At 41.0% G+C, this 17,501-nt stretch overlaps 1 protein-coding gene across 4 annotated transcripts in view; it reads left to right on the plus strand.

Annotated features, from left to right (window-relative positions):
* The window catches only part of ARHGEF26 (Rho guanine nucleotide exchange factor 26), a 167,621-nt gene that overhangs the window by 16,362 nt on the left and 133,758 nt on the right, over positions 1–17,501 (plus strand). The gene's annotated exons all lie outside the window — the stretch shown is intronic.

The raw sequence follows: 17,501 nt of genomic DNA on the forward strand, positions 1-17,501 counted from the left end.
ATTTGGTAGTGTGTATATGTCAATGCCACTCTCTCACTTCGTCTCAGCTTACCCTTCCCCCTCCCCATGTCCTCAAGTCCATTCTCTACGTCTGCATCTTTATTCCTGTCCTGCCCCTAGGTTCATCACAACCTGTTTTTTTGATTTCATATATATGTGTTAGCATACAGTATTTGTTTTTCTCTTTCTGACTTACTCCACTCTGTATGACAGACTCTGGGTCCATCCACGTCACTACAAATAACTTAATTTCATTTCTTTTTATTGCTGAGTAATATTCCACTGTATATATGTGCCACATCTTCTTTTTCCGTTCATCTGTCGATGGACACTTAGGTTGCTTCCACGTCCTGGCTATTGTAAATAGTGCTGCAGTGAACATTGTGGTACATGACTCTTTTTTGAATTATGGTGTTCTCAGGGTATATGCCCAGTAGTGGGATTGCTGGGTCATATGGTAGTTCTATTTTTAGTTTTTTAAGGCAACTCCATACTGTTCTCCATAGTGGCTGTACCAGTTTACATTCCCACCAAAAGTGCAAGAGGGATCCCTTTTCTCCACACCTTCTCCAGCATTTATTGTTTGTAGATTTTTTGATGATGGTCATTCCGACTGGTGTGAGGTGATACCTCATTGTGGTTTTGATTTGCATTTCTCTAATGATTAGTGATGTTGAGCATCCTTGCATGTGTTTGTTGGCAATCTGTATATCTTCTTTGGAGAAATGTCTGTTTAGATCTTCTGTCCATTTTTGGATTGGGTTGTTTGTTTTTTTGATATTGAGCTGCATGAGCTGCTTGTATATTTTGGAGACTAATCCTTTGTCAGTTGCTTTGTTTGCAAATATTTTCTCCCATTCTGAGGGTTGTCTTTTCGTCTTGTTTATGGTTTCCTTTGCTGTGCAAATGCTTTTAAGTTTCACTAGGTCCCATTTGTTTATTTTTGTTGTAATTGTCATTTCTCCAGGAGGTGGGTCAAAAAGGATCTTGCTGTGATTTATGTCAGAGAGGGTTCCTCCTGTGTTTTCCTCTAAGAGTTTTATCGTGTCTGGCCTTCCATTTAGGTCTTTAATCCATTTTGAGTTTATTTTTGTGTATCGTGTTAGGGAGTGTTCTAATTTCATTCTTTTACATGTAGCTGTTCAGTTTTCCCAGCACCGCTTATTGAAGAGGCTCTCTTTTCTTCACTGTATATTCTTGCCTCCTTTATCAAAGATAAGGTGACCATATGTGTGTGGGTTTATCTCTGGGCTTTGTATCCTGTTCCATTGATCTGTATATCTGTTTTTGTGCCGATACCATATTGTCTTGATTACTGTAGCTTTGTAGTATAGTCTGAAGTCAGGGAGCCTGATTCCTCTAGTTCCGTTTTTCTTTCTCAAGATTGCTTTGGCTATTTGGAGTCTTTTGTGTTTCCATACAAATCGTGCAATTTTTAGTTCTAGTTCTGTGAAAAATGCCATTGGTAGTTTGATAAGGATTACATTGAATCTGTAGATTGCTTTGGGTAGTATTGTCATTTTCACAATGTTGCTTCTTCTAATCTAAGAACATGGTATGTAACATGGTATGTCTCTCCATCTGTTTGTATCATCTTTAATTTCTTTCATCAGTGTCTTATAGTTTTCTGTATACATGTCTTTTGTCTCCTTAGGTAGGTTTATTCCTAGGTATTTTATTCTTTTTGTTGCAGAGGTAAATGGGAGTGTTTCCTTAATTTCTCTTTTAGATTTTTCATCATTAGTGTATTGGAATGCAAGAGATTTCTGTGCATTAATTTTGTATCTTGGTACTTTACCAAATTCACTGATTAGCTCTAGTAGTTTTCTGGTAGCATCTTTAGGATTCTCTATGTGTAGTATTATGTCATCTGCAAACAGTGACAGCTTTACTTCTTCTTTTCCGATTTGGATTCCTTTTATTTTTTTTTTCTTCTCTGATTGTTGTGGCTAAAACTTCCAAAACTATGTTGAATAATAGTGGTGAGAGTGGACCATCCTTGTCTTGTTTCTGATTTTAGAGGAAATGGTTTCTGTTTTTCACCATTGAGAACGATGTTGGCTGTGGGTTTGTCATATATGGCTTTTATTGTGTTGAGGTAAGTTCCCTCTATGCCTACTTTCTGGAGAGTTTTTATCATAAATCGGTGTTGAATTTTGTCAAAAGCTTTTTCTGCATCTATTGAGATTATCATATGGTTTTTATCCTTCGGTTTGTTAATATGGTGTATCACATTGATTGATTTGCATATATTGAAGAATGCTTGCAATCCGGGGATAAACCCCACTTGGTCATGGTGTATGATCCTTTCAATGTGCTGTTGGATTCTGTCTGCTAGTATTTTGTTGAGGATTTTTACATCTATGTTCATCAGTGATATTGGCCTGTAGTTTTCTTTCTTTGTGATGTCATTGTCTGGTTTTGGTATCAGGGTGATGGTGGCCTCATAGAATGAGTTTGTGAGTGTTCCTCCCTCTGCTATATTTTGGAAGAGTTTGAGAAGGATAGGTGTTAGCTCGTCTCTAAATGTTTGATAGAATTCACCTGTGAAGCCATCCGGTCCTGGGCTTTTGCCTGTTGGAAGATTTTTAATCACAGTTTCAATTTCAGTGCTTGTGATTGGTCTGTTTATATTTTCTATTTCTTCCTGGTTCAGTCTCAGAAGGTTGTGCTTTTCTAAGAATTTGTCCATTTCTTCCAGGTTTTCCTAAAATGGACATATAGTTGCTTGTAGTAATCTCTCATAACCATTTGTATATCTGCAGTGTCAGTTGTTACTTCTTTTTCATTTCTAATTCTGTTGACTTGAGTCTTCTCCCTTTTTTTCTTGATGAGTCTGGCTAGTGGTTTATCAATTTTGTTTATCTTCTCAAAGAACCAGCTTTTAGTTTTATTGATCTTTGCTATTGTTTCCTTCATTTCTTTTTCATTTATTTCTGATCTGATCTTTATGATTTCTTTCCTTCTGCTAACTTTGGGGTTTTTTTGTTCTTCTTCCTCTAATTGCTTTAGGTGTAAGGTTAGGTAGTTTATTTGAGATTTTTCTTGTTTCTTGAGGTAGGATTGTATTGCTATAAACTTCCCTCTTAGAACTGCTTTTGCTTCATCCCATAGGTTTTGGGTTGTCATGTTTTCATTGTCATTTGTTTCTAGGTATTTTTTGATTTCCTCTTTGATTTCTTCAGTGATCTCTTGGTTATTTAGTAGTGTATTTTTTAGCCTCTATGTGTTTGTATTTTTTACAGTTTTTTTCCTGTAATTGATATTTAGTTTCATAGCGTTGTGGTCAGAAAAGATACTTGATACGATTTCAATTTTCTTAAATTTACCAAAGCTTGATTTGTGACCCAAGATATGATCTATCCTGGAGAATGTTCCATGAGCACTTGAGAAAAAAGTGTATTCTATTGTTTTTTGGATGGAATGTCCTATAAATATCAATTAAGTCCATCTTGTTTAATGTGTCATTTAAAGCTTGTGTTTCCTTATTTATTTTCATTCTGGATGATCTTTCTATTGGTGAAAGTGGGGTGTTAAAGTCCCCTACTCTTATTGTGTTACTGTCGATTTCCCCTTTTATGGGTGTTAGCATTTGCCTTATGTATTGAGGTGCTCCTGTGTTGGGTGCATAAATATTTACAATTGTTATATCTTCTTCTTGGATTGATCCCTTGATCATTATGTAGTGTCCTTCTTTGTCTCTTACAATAGTCTTTATTTTAAAGTCTATTTTGTCTGATATGAGAATTGCTACTCCAGCATTTTTTTGATTTCCATTTGCATGAAAAATGTTTTTCCGTTGCCTCACTTTCAGTCTGTATGTGTCCCTAGGTCTGAAGTGGGTCTCTTGTAGACAGCATATATGTGGGTCTTGTTTTTGTATCCATTCAGCTGGTCTGTGTATTTTGGTTGGAGCATTTAATCCCTTTACATTTAATTTAATTATGGATATGTATGTTCCTATTACCATATTCTTAATTGTTTTGGGTTTGTTTTTGTAGGTCGTTTCCTTCTCTTGTGTTTCCTGCCTAGAGAAGTTCCTTTACCATTTGATGTAAAGCTGGCTTGGTGGTGTTGAATTCTCTTAACTTTTGCTTGTCTGTAAAGATTTTAATTTGTCTGTCGAATCTGAATGAGATCCTTGCTACGTAGAGTAATCTTGGTTGTAGGTTTTCCCCTTTCATCACTTTAAATATGTCCTGCCACTCCCTTCTGGCTTGCAGAGTTTCTGCTGAAAGATCAGCTGTTATCCTTATGGGGATTCCCTTGTATGTTATGTTGCTTTTCCATTGCTGCTTTTAATATTTTTTCTTTGTATTTAATTTTTGATAGTTTGATTAATATGTGTCTTGGCGTGTTTCTCCTTGGATTTATCCTGTATGGGACTCTCTGCGTTTCCTGGACTTGATTGACTATTACCCTTCCTATATTAGGGAAGTTTTCAACTATAATCTCTTCAAATATTTTCTCAGACCCTTTCTTTTTCTCTTCTTCTTCTGGGACCCCTATAATTTGAATGTTGGTGCATTTAATGTTGTCCCAGAGGTCTCTGAGACTGTCCTCAATTCTTTTCATTCTTTTTTCTTTGTTCTGCTCTGCAGTAGTTATTTCCACTATTTTATCTTCCAGGTCACTTATCCATTCTTCTGCCTCAGTTATTCTGCTATTGATTCCTTCTAGAGAATGTTTAATTTCATTTATTGTGTTGTTCATCATTGTTTGTTTGCTCTTTATTTCTTCTAGGTCCTTGTTAAACGTTTTTTGTATTTTCTCCATTCTATTTCCAAGATTTTGCATCATCTTTACTGTCATTACTCTGAATTCTTTTTCAGGTAGACTGCCTATTTCCTCTTCATTTGTTTGGTGTGGAAGGTTTTTACCTTGCTCCTTCATCTGCTGCATATTTCTCTGTCTTCTCATTTTGCTTAACTTACTGTGTTTGGGGTCTCCTTTTCGCAAGCTGCAGGTTTGTAGTTCCCGTTGTTTTTGGTGTCTGCCCCCAGTGGCTAATGATCGTTTAGTGGCTTGTATAGGCTTCCTGGTGGAGGTACCTGGTGCCTGTGTTCTGATGGGTGGGGATGGATCTTGTCTTTCTTATGGGCAGGGCAGCATCTGGTCATGTGTTTTGGATTTGGACCCGCCCCTGCATGTAGGTCGCCTGAGGGCATATGTTCTTCGCTCAGACAGGACAGGGTTAAAGCAGTGGCTGATTCGGTGGCTCTGGCTCACTCAGGCTGGGGGGAGGCAGGGGTATGGAATGCGGGGCGAGCCTGTGGCGGCAGAGACCAGCCTGACGTTGCAACAGCCTGATGTGTGCCGTGTGTTTCCTGGGGAAGTTGTCTCTGGATCACGGGACCCTGGCAGTGGCGCGCTGCACAGGCTCCCAGGAGGGGCAGTGTGGATAGTGACCTGTGCTTGCACACAGGCTTCTTGGTGGCGGCAGCAGCAGCCTTAGCGTCTCATGCCCGTCTCTGGGGTCCGCGCTGATAGCCGCGGCTCGCGCCTGTCTCTGGAGCTCGTTTAGGCGGTGCTCTGAATCCCCTCTCCTTGCTCACCCCAAACAATGGTCTCTTGCCTCTTAGGCAGCTCCAGACCTTTTCCCAGACTCCCTCCCGGCTAGTTGTGGTGCACTAGCCCCCTTCAGGCTGTGTTTACGCTGCCAACCCCAGTCCTTTCCCTGGAGTCTGACCTTCAAAGCCTGAGCCTCAGCTCCCGGCCCCCCGCCCGCCCCGGCGGTTGAGCAGACAAGCCTCTCGGGCTGGTGAGTGCTGGTTGGCACCGATCCTCTGTGCGGGAATCTCTCCGCTTTGCCCTCCGCACCCCTGTGGCTGCGCTCTCCTCCGCGGCTCCGAAGCTTCCCCCCCTCTGCCACTCGCAGTCTCTGCCCACGAAGGGGCTTCCTAGTGTGTGGAAACCTTTCCTCCTTCACAGCTCCCTCCCACTGGTGCAGGTCCCGTCCCTATTCTTTTGTCTCTGTTTTTCTTTTTTCTTTTGCCCTACCCAGGTACGTGGGGAGTTTCTTGCCTTTTGGGAAGTCTGAGGTCTTCTGCCAGTAGTCAGTAGGTGTTCTGTAGGAGTTGTTCCACATGTAGATGTATTTCTGATGTATTTGTGGGGAGGAAGGTGATCTCCACGTCTTACTCCTCTGCCATCTTGGAGGTCCCCCCAGGTCAGTTTCTTGAGAGAGAATCATACAGGCTCAGCCACTTTCCCCCCACTTAAATAGGTCACTTAAACATTTACTGTTACTTCATCAGGTGCTTAAGTAGCTCTTTTCCAATCAGCTTTGGCCTCCATGATGCATGATGGTGTGAAATGTGACCACTTGGGCCGCTGCTTTTGCAGAAGCTCTGAGTAGAACAGCTTTTCTTCTGAGGGTGAGTGGGAGTGTTAAGTGACATGACCGACATATCTAGTGTAAATTTACATACGGTGGATTTGACATTGCAACCATGGTCTATATCAGTGGCTTAACATAATGAGAAATACATTTTACTTGCAAGCCAGTATGTGTGTTCATGGGTGCACATGTCTGTGTATCTCAAACAAAAGCTTTACAAAGCAGAAGTTACGCTTAATACATGCAGTGCACTATGGTATTTTCTATTCTGTCCTTTCTGTTTTGTTACCTTTAAGTGGATGACAATCAGAAATTCTTGGGCTTTATTTTGCTATTCACTAAGAGGTTATAAGCTTGTAGCTTGAAAACGCTGGTATCTGACTGCAAAATTCATTTGTATTCCACTGCATGGTGCTGGATGGGGCAAACAAATCAAGCTGAAAACCAGTACCTGCGCTGCAGGAACTTAGAAGCTGGTTTAGGAGACAATAGAAATGAAAGGTTTAAGTGATGTTTTTGAAAGAATGTAGGACAAAATGCGAAAATGAATGACACAGATAGATACCCTAGAAAGCAGGAAAGGTCAGGAAAGTGCTCTCTAGAGACTCTGACTAAAACTAGACGGGCTAGATGGGCAGAAGAGTGGAAAATAGAAACAATAGAAGTATAAACTATTGCTTGAAGGAAGCTTGAGATATAGGTAAATCGGAGAACAGTGGTAATTCTGTGCCTATTTCTCAGGTCTCCTCCGTATAATAAGGTAATTCCTGTCCAGTGGAACCACTGCGTGCTTTGAACATCTCATCTAAAACATCAGTCCACTTTATTTTTTTATTTTTAGTTTTTTGGCTGTACCACACGGCATGTGGAATCTTATTTTCCTGACCAGGGATCGAACCCGTGCCCCCTGCACTGAAAGTGCCGCATCTTAACCACTGGACCTCCAGGGAAGTCCCTGTGAGTTCACTTTAGTATCCATTTTTCCAAAACAGGTTTTACTCAGCTTAGATTTTATCGCCAATCTAAGAAACTAACTTCAGTGTCAGTGTTGTTCTAAGGAACTTACTGTTTGGAGGTGATCGTTCCTATCCATCTGCCACTTTTCCAAAAAGAACAAGCAAAAACAAAATGGCAGCAGAGATGTTGGCACAACCTTTACAAACAGGTGTCCTCTTCTGCAAGAGGAGCCCCTCAGACCTGTTCTGCCTTCGTCAGCCCCTTCCTGACTCACGCCTTCACTGTGTGTCATCGGCGTCATTGTCAATTATGCGACTCCAGCCAAGTCCTCCTCTGCTCGCCCATCTGCACACCTGCCTGTCATCACTCACTTTCAACACTGCCTCATAAGCCACTGCCCGGTTTGGGCTTGACCGAAATCTCTCTCATGGTCACCTCTCACCTAAGAGCTTTCCTGTGGGCAGGAACAAAGAAATGCAGGTATTATTGGCATCTGTAAACGGTTCCATTTGCCTGTCCTACTTGCTTTGTTTCTTTTTTGAGAGAGGACTTTGAAACATATTTTAGTTTCTATTAAAAATAATGCTTTAATTCCAAAGCCAAGAGATGTTTATTATAGAAAAATCAAAAAGTACCAATAGATAAAAAGAAGAAAATAAAAATTAGTTGAAATCCCTCCCATCCAATCACTGTTGACATTTTGGTATATAACTTTTCAGACTTTTTTTTTTTTCTTAATGTGTATTTAGAGTTTTCCTTTTCCTTTAAGCAAAAATTAACACAATAATACTGTCTTATTACTCATATTTTCCCTTTAACAATGTTGTAAATATTTTCTCAGGTCATTAAACCTGCTGTTTTGTCACCTGTTTTTTTCTCTTAACAATGTTGTGAATGACTTTTCATGTTATTAAAGTTTCTTCCACAACAACCTTTGTAAAGCTCATATTATATTTCATCAAATAGGTAGGTGTTTGGTTCTTTTAACCAATTCCCTTTGTTAGTCATTAGTTTATTCCTAATATTCCAACTTAAAATCAAAATTTAAGGGCTTCCCTGGTGGCGCAGTGGTTGAGAATCTGCCTGCCAATGCAGGGGACACGGGTTCGAGCCCTGGTCTGGGAAGATCCCACATGCCACGGAGCAGCTGGGCCCGTGAGCCACAATTGCTGAGCCTGCGCGTCTGGAGCCTGTGCCCCGCAGCGGGAGGGGCCGCGATGGAGAAAGGCCCGCGCACCGCGATGAAGAGCGGTCCCCGCACCGCGATGAAGAGTGGCCCCCGCTTGCCGCAACTGGAGAAAGCCCTCGCACGAACCGAAGACCCAACACAGCCAAAAATAAATAAATAAATAAATAAAATCAAGTAAAACTTTAAAAAAAAAAAAAAAAATTTAAATTAAGGGTTTTTTAAAAATTAATTAATTAATTTATTTATTTTTGGCTGTGTTGGGTCTTCATTTCTGTGCGAGGGCTTTCTCCAGTTGCGGCAAGCGGGGGCCGCTCTTCATCGCGGTGTGCGGGCCTCTCACTGTCGCGGCCTCTCTTGTTGCGGAGCACAGGCTCTAGACGTGCAGGGTCAGTAGTTGTGGCTCATGGGCCCAGTTGCTCCGCGGCATGTGGGATCTTCCCAGACCAGGGCTCGAACCCGTGTCCCCTGCATTGACAGGCAGATTCTCAACCACTACGCCACCAGGGAAGCCCTAAATTAAGTTCTTTGAAACAATTATTTTTGAATTACAAAAGTAATGCAAATACATTCACCTTATTACAAAACTAAACACAACAGTTAAGACTGAAAGTTGCTCTGATTTTACCACCATTCCCAGCCCCCTCCACTGTTCACCACTGTTATTAGTCTGGTCTCCTCCTCCCTATTTTATTAATATTCCACTTTTTAAAACTGCTCATCTTTTATTAAATAACTTTATGGAATCACCTTTTTCCCCTAAAACCAGTTTACTTTTTATCCTGTCTACTTCTGTGTCATGAGCTTTTCATGTATGTCCTAATCTCATTTTCTCCTCTTGATTGCAGATAGAAAAAGGACAACTGGGTTTCTCTCTCACGGGGAAATAGAGATTGAGTACACTTGGGTCCAGGCTCAGTAGCCCACAGGGGAATGAGGGTATTGAGAGCCACAAGTCAAAGAGAGGAATTTGAGGAGATTCCACAAATGTCAGGACTAATCAACAACTTAAACTGCCAGGCGCCCTGCTGACAGCTTAACTTTCTCTGCAGCAGGAGCTGGGAATTCAGTTGGGGATGCAGTTTCTGGGGCATCCAGGGGGAGGACCTTAGTTTAAGGGAAAAGTAGCTGCAGGTCACACCTCTTAAGAAATTCAGAAGCATGAGAAGGCAGTGCACCACGGTGGTTAAGAGATTAGTCTTTGGGGCTTCCCTGGTGGCACAATGGTTAAGAATCTACCTGACAATGCAGGGGACACGGGTTCAAGCCCTGGTCCGGGAAGATCCCACATGCCACGGAGCAACTAAGCCCGTGTGCCACAACTACCAAGCCTGCGCTCTAGAGCCCACAAGCCACAACTACTGAAGCCTGCGCGCCTGAAGCCCGTGCTCTGCAACAAGAGAAGCCACCGCAATGAGAAGCCCGTGCACCGCAATGAAGAATAGTCCCCGCTCGCCACAACTAGAGAAAGCCCTCGCACAGCAACGAAGACCAAACGCAGCCAAAAATAAATAAATATATACATACATTTATTAAAAAAAAAAAAAGAGAGGGATTAGTCCTTGGAGGCAACAAGCAGGCCTGGGTTGAATCCCAGCTTGGCCACTTATTAGGGCTAACGATGATTTAACTTTCCTGTGTCTCCATTTTCTTATTTGTAAAATAGCGATAGTAATAGCTTCCTTGCGGCATTGTTAGACGGTTTAGAGGCATGGAAAGAACAGTACCTGGTGCATGGTAAGCATTTGATACATTGGTAGTTGGAAAAATAGATTGAATACTCTGAATCAGGAATTGGCTAGATATAGGATGCTGGTTTACGAGGGCTGGCTACAAAGGAAGTAACGCATGCTTATCTCCTAAATCATACAAAGCACAGCAACTTACTCTTGTACATTTAATGACCTTACTGTTTGTGGTCTGTCCCCTCGGCCTCATATCTGTACTGAAGTAACTGGGGCTCAATCAGGAATCCTGGCTCGGTCTGCAGAGGGTGACTCAGGCCTTTACAGGGTAAAAGCCCCAAGCCCTGGCCCGTCTTATCTGAGTTCGCCACAGTTTTAGCAGACCTGAGGTTACCTCTGGGAGGCTGGGGGAGCTTGCTGTTTCTTGCGATTCAAGAACTCTGGTGAGGATTATAGAATTAACCTTAACAATGTAGATCAGAGAGGAGATCTGGTTTTTGTTTTTGTTTTTTTAAATTAATTAATTTATTATTTACTTATTTTTGGCTGTGTTGGGTCTTCGTTTCTGTGCGAGGGCTTTCTCTAGTTGCGGCAAGTGGGGACCACTCTTCATCGTGAGATCTGGTTTTTTGAACAAATGAATTAGAAGGTCCCTCCCTGGCATGTTACTTGACATCTTTTTAAATTAAGCATATGATTTTATTAAATGGGCCATTGTCTTCTACCTCTCATTATTCTAAAAAATAGTGTTCTGTTAACCAGCTCCTCCCTAAAAATATGGCACTGTCCCCACCTTGACCTCATTTATCTGATCTTTGGTTATCCAGATCTCTGGCTCTTTGATGTGGAAGTTGTGAGGCAGCCCGCGGCTTAGGTGGACGGTATCTCAGTGATTTCTCGGTGGACATGGCGGGGCCCGAGGCAGCCTGCAGGGACTGCTTACAGAGGACAGTGTTTCGGGCCTGTGGCAGATTTTTCATTTTAGGAACTTCAAACATACACTCAGAGGGCTGCTGTTCCCATGTTGTTGGCGGTGAAAGAATTCTAGCTCATTTATAATTCAGGGGCTATTCGGCTTGTGTTAAGTCTGTAGAAAGGACCTAGGAGTGATTGTGTCCCGTGGTATAATTTTACTTTGCAATTCATTCTCTTCCCACTTGAACTCTTGAGAATAGAAGCCCATGAATAGCGAATCACCAGGAGGCGTGAATAAACCAGTCAATTTTCAGCAAGTGGGTAACTCCAAGTCTAAAGGTCTTAGCTCCAATGGGTATTCAATGGACATTAGTGCTTTATGGAGCCCGAGTGATCTTGGATTATAAATGTCTGATCTAATTTTTTTTTTTTTTTTTGAAATATGGTCAGTCTTTTTTTTTTTTAATTTTTTTTTAGAAATTCACGTTCTTATTTATTGATTGATTGATTGCTGTGTTGGGTCTTCGTTTCTGTGCGAGGGCTTTCTCTAGTCGTGGCAAGTGGGGACCACTCTTCATCGCGGTGCGCGGGCCTCTCGCTATCGCGGCCTCTCCCGTTGCGGAGCACAGGCTCCAGACGCGCAGGCTCAGTAATTGTGGCTCACGGGCCCAGTTGCTCCACGGCATGCGGGATCTTCCCAGACCAGGGCTCGAACCCGTGTCCCCTGCATTGGCAGGCAGATTCTCAACCACTGCGCCACCAGGGAAGCCCTGATCTAATTTTTAATTGACTACATTTCTGAGCCTTTTTGGTCGGTCAGTCTTTTGGGGGCCCTCCTATTCTGGTTTCTCTGACTGGCGGTGAAAAATAGAAGGAATGTGCACCTGTCTTATCTAGAAACACTGTCAAGTCACAGAGGGCCTGAGGACATATCCTTGTTTACCCCATAGAAAATGATCATCTGATCAGCCAGGAGACTGGTGTAGTTCATCTTGGCTCTGTCCACAAGTACAGGGCTGACTCTATCCTGTAGATAGGCTCTAGATAAATGGCAACCTCAGGGCTCTGTTGGAGGTGCAGAGAACCTGGCTTATTACCTATTCCAGTCAGTGGCATCAAAGGCCAAGGAATATTGCACAGAGCTCGTGGTTTTCCTAACACAGTTCTTCACGAGGTGAAAACACCTGTAGCTGTGGTGAATGCGGGAGTGGAATTACTACCTAAAGCCTGCTTGTTCCTTTGTGGGATAGTCATCTAACAAGCTCAGATTCGCAAAGTATCAAGAAGGAAATCGGCATCCACTTTATTTTATTTGTTTATTTTTTAACCATTTTTAAAAATTGAAGTATAGTTAACTGACAATGTTGTATTAGATTCAGGTGTACAGCAAAATGATTCAGTTGTATATATACATATATCTATTCTTTTTTCAGATTCTTTCCCCATATAGGTTATTACAGAATGTTGAGTATAGTTCCCCGTGCTATATAGTAGGTCCTTGCTGTTTATCTATTTTATATGTAGTAGTGTGTACATGTTACTCCCAAATTCCTAATTTATCCCTCCCTCCCTTTCCCCTTTGGTAACAGTACGTTTGTTTTCTATGTCTGTGAGTCCATTTTGTTTTGTAAATAAGTTCATATACATCATTTTTTTAGATACCATATATAAGTCATATCATACGATATTTGTCTTTCTCTGACTTACTCGCCGTCAATTTTAGGTGGAGTATCTATTAATTAACTTTTGGGTCTGTACTTTAGGGAGTTTACACTTTTATAAATTTCAAAAACTATATCTTGGGTCTAGTAAGACAATATCATATCCATAGATGAAGTATCTTCTACTGTTCTTCATTAGTTTTAGCCAGTTGTTAACTTCTGTCTCTTTTGAACATGGAAAATATACTGGTTACAAAAAGCATGGGAGGAGAATTTTAATCCAGTTACAGCAGTAAAAATATAATTTATAATTATGAATTTAGGACTGTTATGACATTAGTGAGTTCCCTGCATTCACCATCTTGACAGGCCACATAATATATGTTCATATTTTTCAACTTATGTCAGAACTATAGTTGTGAGCTACAGTTTTGTTGTTTTATTTGAATTAATTTTTATCCACTTCAAATGTTGACAATATTGACATATATTCACACTTTCTCCTTAGAGTCTAGAATCTGCCATGGCAAGATTTGAAGAGTTTTGTGAATTGCTTAGATTATACGAAATCAAGAACCCCAAATGGAATCTAGTTCTTAATGTCTCGTTAAACTACTTATGTAATTCTACTTGATGAGATGGTTAAATAAAAAATTTAGACCAGTGAGGAATGAGAAAGTTCAAGTGAGGTCAGAAGAGAGCTGTAAAGGAGTGTTGCTTGGCTATCTGTGTGTTCCCGTTTGTGCTGGGCCAGAGCCATCACTGCAAAATATATATTTAAAAAATACAAAAAGAGCCTGTACAATTTAATTTCTTGCATTTTAGATAACAAAATAGGAATCCATTTTGGAAGCCGGTGTATTTTCTTTTCCATACATGGAAACAAGAAGAACCTCTGGAGAATTTTGCTAGATTCTCTTAGCAAAACTGTGCAAACTGCAGAAAACATGTAAATGTAAAAACTATAGGTATGAACATATGCTTTATACACATATTTTTGTGTGCAAAAGAAGAGCCTGGGCCTTCCAATGATTTTTATACTTCAGTTTAGCAATAAGGTCACTGGTTTTGAATAGAAAATTTCCAGAGATATTTACTATTAAAATCTTTGCACACATTCTTTCTCCTTCTTTCCTTTCCCTCCCTCACCCCCTTCTTTCCTTGTTTCTTTCCGCTTGACATTTTGCTCTGTGTTTTCATTCTCCCCCAGTTTTCTCCTGCCTGCCTTCTGCCAGTCTCTGTGAGGCCCTCTTTTATATCCTCTCTCCCCTTCTTTCTCTGGTTTCATCTTCCAAATTCTTCAGTCTCTGAAATCATCTTGCCGCTCTTGACCTTCGACCTCCAGGCACCTGCTCTGCTTAATTTAGAGTTGAACGTGGAAGGTCTCAGGTGGACAAAATGCTTCCTCTTGGCTCAGGAGAAGAACCTGTCCAGCCAGGACCTAGAGCAGTGGTCTGGCAGCCAGCCAGGACGATCTGGCTCATGACAGCCCTCCAGAGCCAGTTTTCAGGTTCCCCGACTGTGCCCGTTTCCTTAATTATAACCCAAGACTGCTTCATGGAATCTTTTTTTTCTTTTTGGTCAGTTTTGTATGGGCTGCTGGTCTCTTACTGATGACTTTTTGGGGTAAAGGAATATTTTATCATTTTTTAAAATTAGTATTATTAGTGAAAGATGATAATTCTATGCAATTAGTACTTTGCCTTTTTCAAAATTACCTTCTCTCCCTCCTCAGAAGAGCAACTACTTTAGCTGGGAATTTTTTTTCTTTTTCTTTTTGCTAGGATGAAGTACTCTTTATCCCTCAGTAAACTAGCTGTATCTGGGTGGGTCTCTAAGCTGGCTGTCTCTGGGTAGGTCTCTAAGCCCACATGCTTCGCTCTCTTCCCCTTAAGATTTCCGGGTTTGAACTCAGCAGTAGTTGTGGATAGAGATGCCGGTGGCATGGAAATTCTTGCTGGTGACCTCACCTGCAGAGACAGTGGGCATGATGCCGGGATATCGATCTGCCAGGACTTTGTGTCAGGCAGGAAATCCTGTGAAGTTCCTGCTCAGGGTTAACCAAATGGGAGCAGCTCTGAACGGTTTCATTCTTCTGGCCAGTCTCCTCCCTTATTAAAATGTTTGAAGAAGCCTTTTTAGCCATGAGTTCTTGCTGACAGGCTGACCCAGGGTCAGGATGGTGGGTAAGGCATTACAACATTCCGTGATATGGGTGGATGAAAGCAAACATATGGAGACTTGGTACAGACCTGGCATTAGAAGGGGTTGTAGTGATGATCATCCAACCTTAGAAATGGGGTGCCTCTCATAGAAAGCTGGGAGTTCCTATCCCTGATAATATCATGATTAAGAGTGGGAGCCCTGAAGTTGACAGGCCTGGATGGGGATCCTGGCCTTGCTACCTATTAGCTGTGTGATCTGGGATCCTAAGCCTTAGTTGTTATTCCCATCTGTGAAATGGGCATAAAAGTAGTATTGGCTTTTTAGAATTTTTATGAGGATTCAATGGGAATGGGGTATAAAATACACAGCATAGTTCCTGGTGCTCAGTAAATGATTGCTGATCTTACTATTGATTTAGGACTCTTTCTACTCTACTGTACTGCTTTCTAACCTTTTCCAACAATCAGATTAAAGGCAGTAACATGTAGTTGTCTTTATTTCCCTGACCCCACAATGTAGAGAACTGTGTACCAGCGGTCTTCACACTGGGATATGCATCACACCCCAGGGCATTCAGCAAGACCGTGTGAGGTGGGCAGGAATAGTTTTAAGGGGACCATTTTCCAGATTCTCAACTCCTAGGTATTCTTTTTTTTTTTTTTTTTTTAAGTTTTTATTTATTTATGGCTGTGTTGGGTCTTCGTTTCCGTGTGAGGGCTTTCTCTAGTTGTGGCAAGTGGGGACCACTCTTCATCGCGGCGCGCGGGCCTCTCACTATCGCGGCCTCTCTTGTTGCAGAGCACAGGCTCCAGACGCGCAGGCTCAGTAATTGTGGCTCACGGGCCCAGTTGCTCCGCGGCATGTGGGATCCTCCCAGACCAGGGCTCGAACCCGTGTCCCCTGCATTGGCAGGCAGACTCTCAACCACTGCGCCACTGGGGAAGCCCAGTATTCTTTTTTCTAAAACTGAGACTGTATCTGCAGTTAAAGTGTTACACCAGGGTTTTGGTTTTTTTTTTCCAACTTCCACTTTCACAGTTACCCCTTTTGCCATTTTTCTAAAGAAAGCCATCTCTCTTACCCATATCAAATCTTACCTTGGTGCCCTGTATCAACATGTTAAATCACAGGCACAAGATAAAATGGGTCAATTTGAAATACTGGTTTCAGCAAAGCCTCCTTTAATTAAGCCACCGTCTCACTCAGAGTTGCATTGTCAGTAAAATTTTACTTTTAGGGCTAAATGCATTGCAATTGGAAGTAATTGAGTCATTTTGATTATAGATTAGTAATGTTATTTGTAATGATTTTACAATCCAGAAGAGTCTTTATGCTTAAAGCTCAATGGTCACAGAAAATTTTAGAAAATTAAATGTAAAAACCTGTTTTTGTGTTAAAGTATGCTAGGGTGACTAATAAGATACCCTGACACATAGAATTATACTAGGAAACTTGGGGGTGTGTGATTGACATAGAAATGAGATTTCAAGGAGGAAGAAGAGTAATGTAAAATCTCCAACTGTTAAGAAAAGCTTATTTATTTTTAAATGGATGATGTTATGCAATAGGTATTTAATCATCATGGTTTTTATATTCCATTGGATACATTTAAAAGAGTGTAATAACACATGGTTAAAATGTCTAAATTTACAATTAGCAGCAAAATATATCTTTAAAATTCTTTAAGTTTAGGATGAAAATTTGAGATGCCAACTTAAAAATGGGTCTAAGGGAACATGGTTTTTAAGGTTTTTTTTTGAGAAGTATGATAGCCAAACGTTTGAAGACCTTTGTTATATTTTATTGCTATTAATTTTTCACACAAGGGGAGGGCACTCTCTTCCTGTGAAGTGCAGGATTTAATTGGTTGGTATTTTGCATATGCCTTACCTTTTGCTAATTAAACTTTAACTGAAAAACATGAATATCTTTCATGTGCCAGACTCAGTGCCGGGTATATCAGAAGAGACTCCAGGTCCTGCCTTCATGGAGTTCATAGTTCAGCCTCTACTCTTTGGGTTAGAGACTGAAGTTTGATAGGAACTACAGCAGTCAGGTACAAATGTGTGGCAGTTGAGTTAGGAACCGCAGGGATTCAACTAGGGATACAACCGTATTACTGCAAGTATGGTACTAGCATTCTTGGTTCTTGTAGGTACTGTGGCTTCTCCAAAGACTATCAGGTTAATATCCTTATTTGTCAAAATTAAATATGCCTGAAAGACTGCTGAAATTGGGCCAAGGGGACTGCGTTTCCTTGTTTGATTGGGTTTTTATAAAGAGCATTGCTGTTCCACTGAGTCTTTGTGAAAAAATAGTGCTAAAATTACTCTTTCAGTGTAATAAGGACACCATATTACTGACCAGGGTTCTGGGCAGTAAACTCTTAGAGTGGTGACTTCATTTTCTTTATTATCAGGAATTTCTTCAGTTATGAATCAGAAGATTAATTTCATAAGTATTTTAGGAATAGGCAGAACTAAGAGTAGAACAGATTAACTCAACCTGATAGGATAGTGTTCTAGACACTTTTCATTTCTTTACTGTTGAACTATGCTAATTTATTAGTGTAATTAAATGTCATTTGAGGG

The sequence above is a fragment of the Balaenoptera acutorostrata genome, chromosome 4 (assembly GCF_949987535.1).
Source record: "Balaenoptera acutorostrata chromosome 4, mBalAcu1.1, whole genome shotgun sequence".
Taxonomy (NCBI): domain Eukaryota; kingdom Metazoa; phylum Chordata; class Mammalia; order Artiodactyla; family Balaenopteridae; genus Balaenoptera; species Balaenoptera acutorostrata.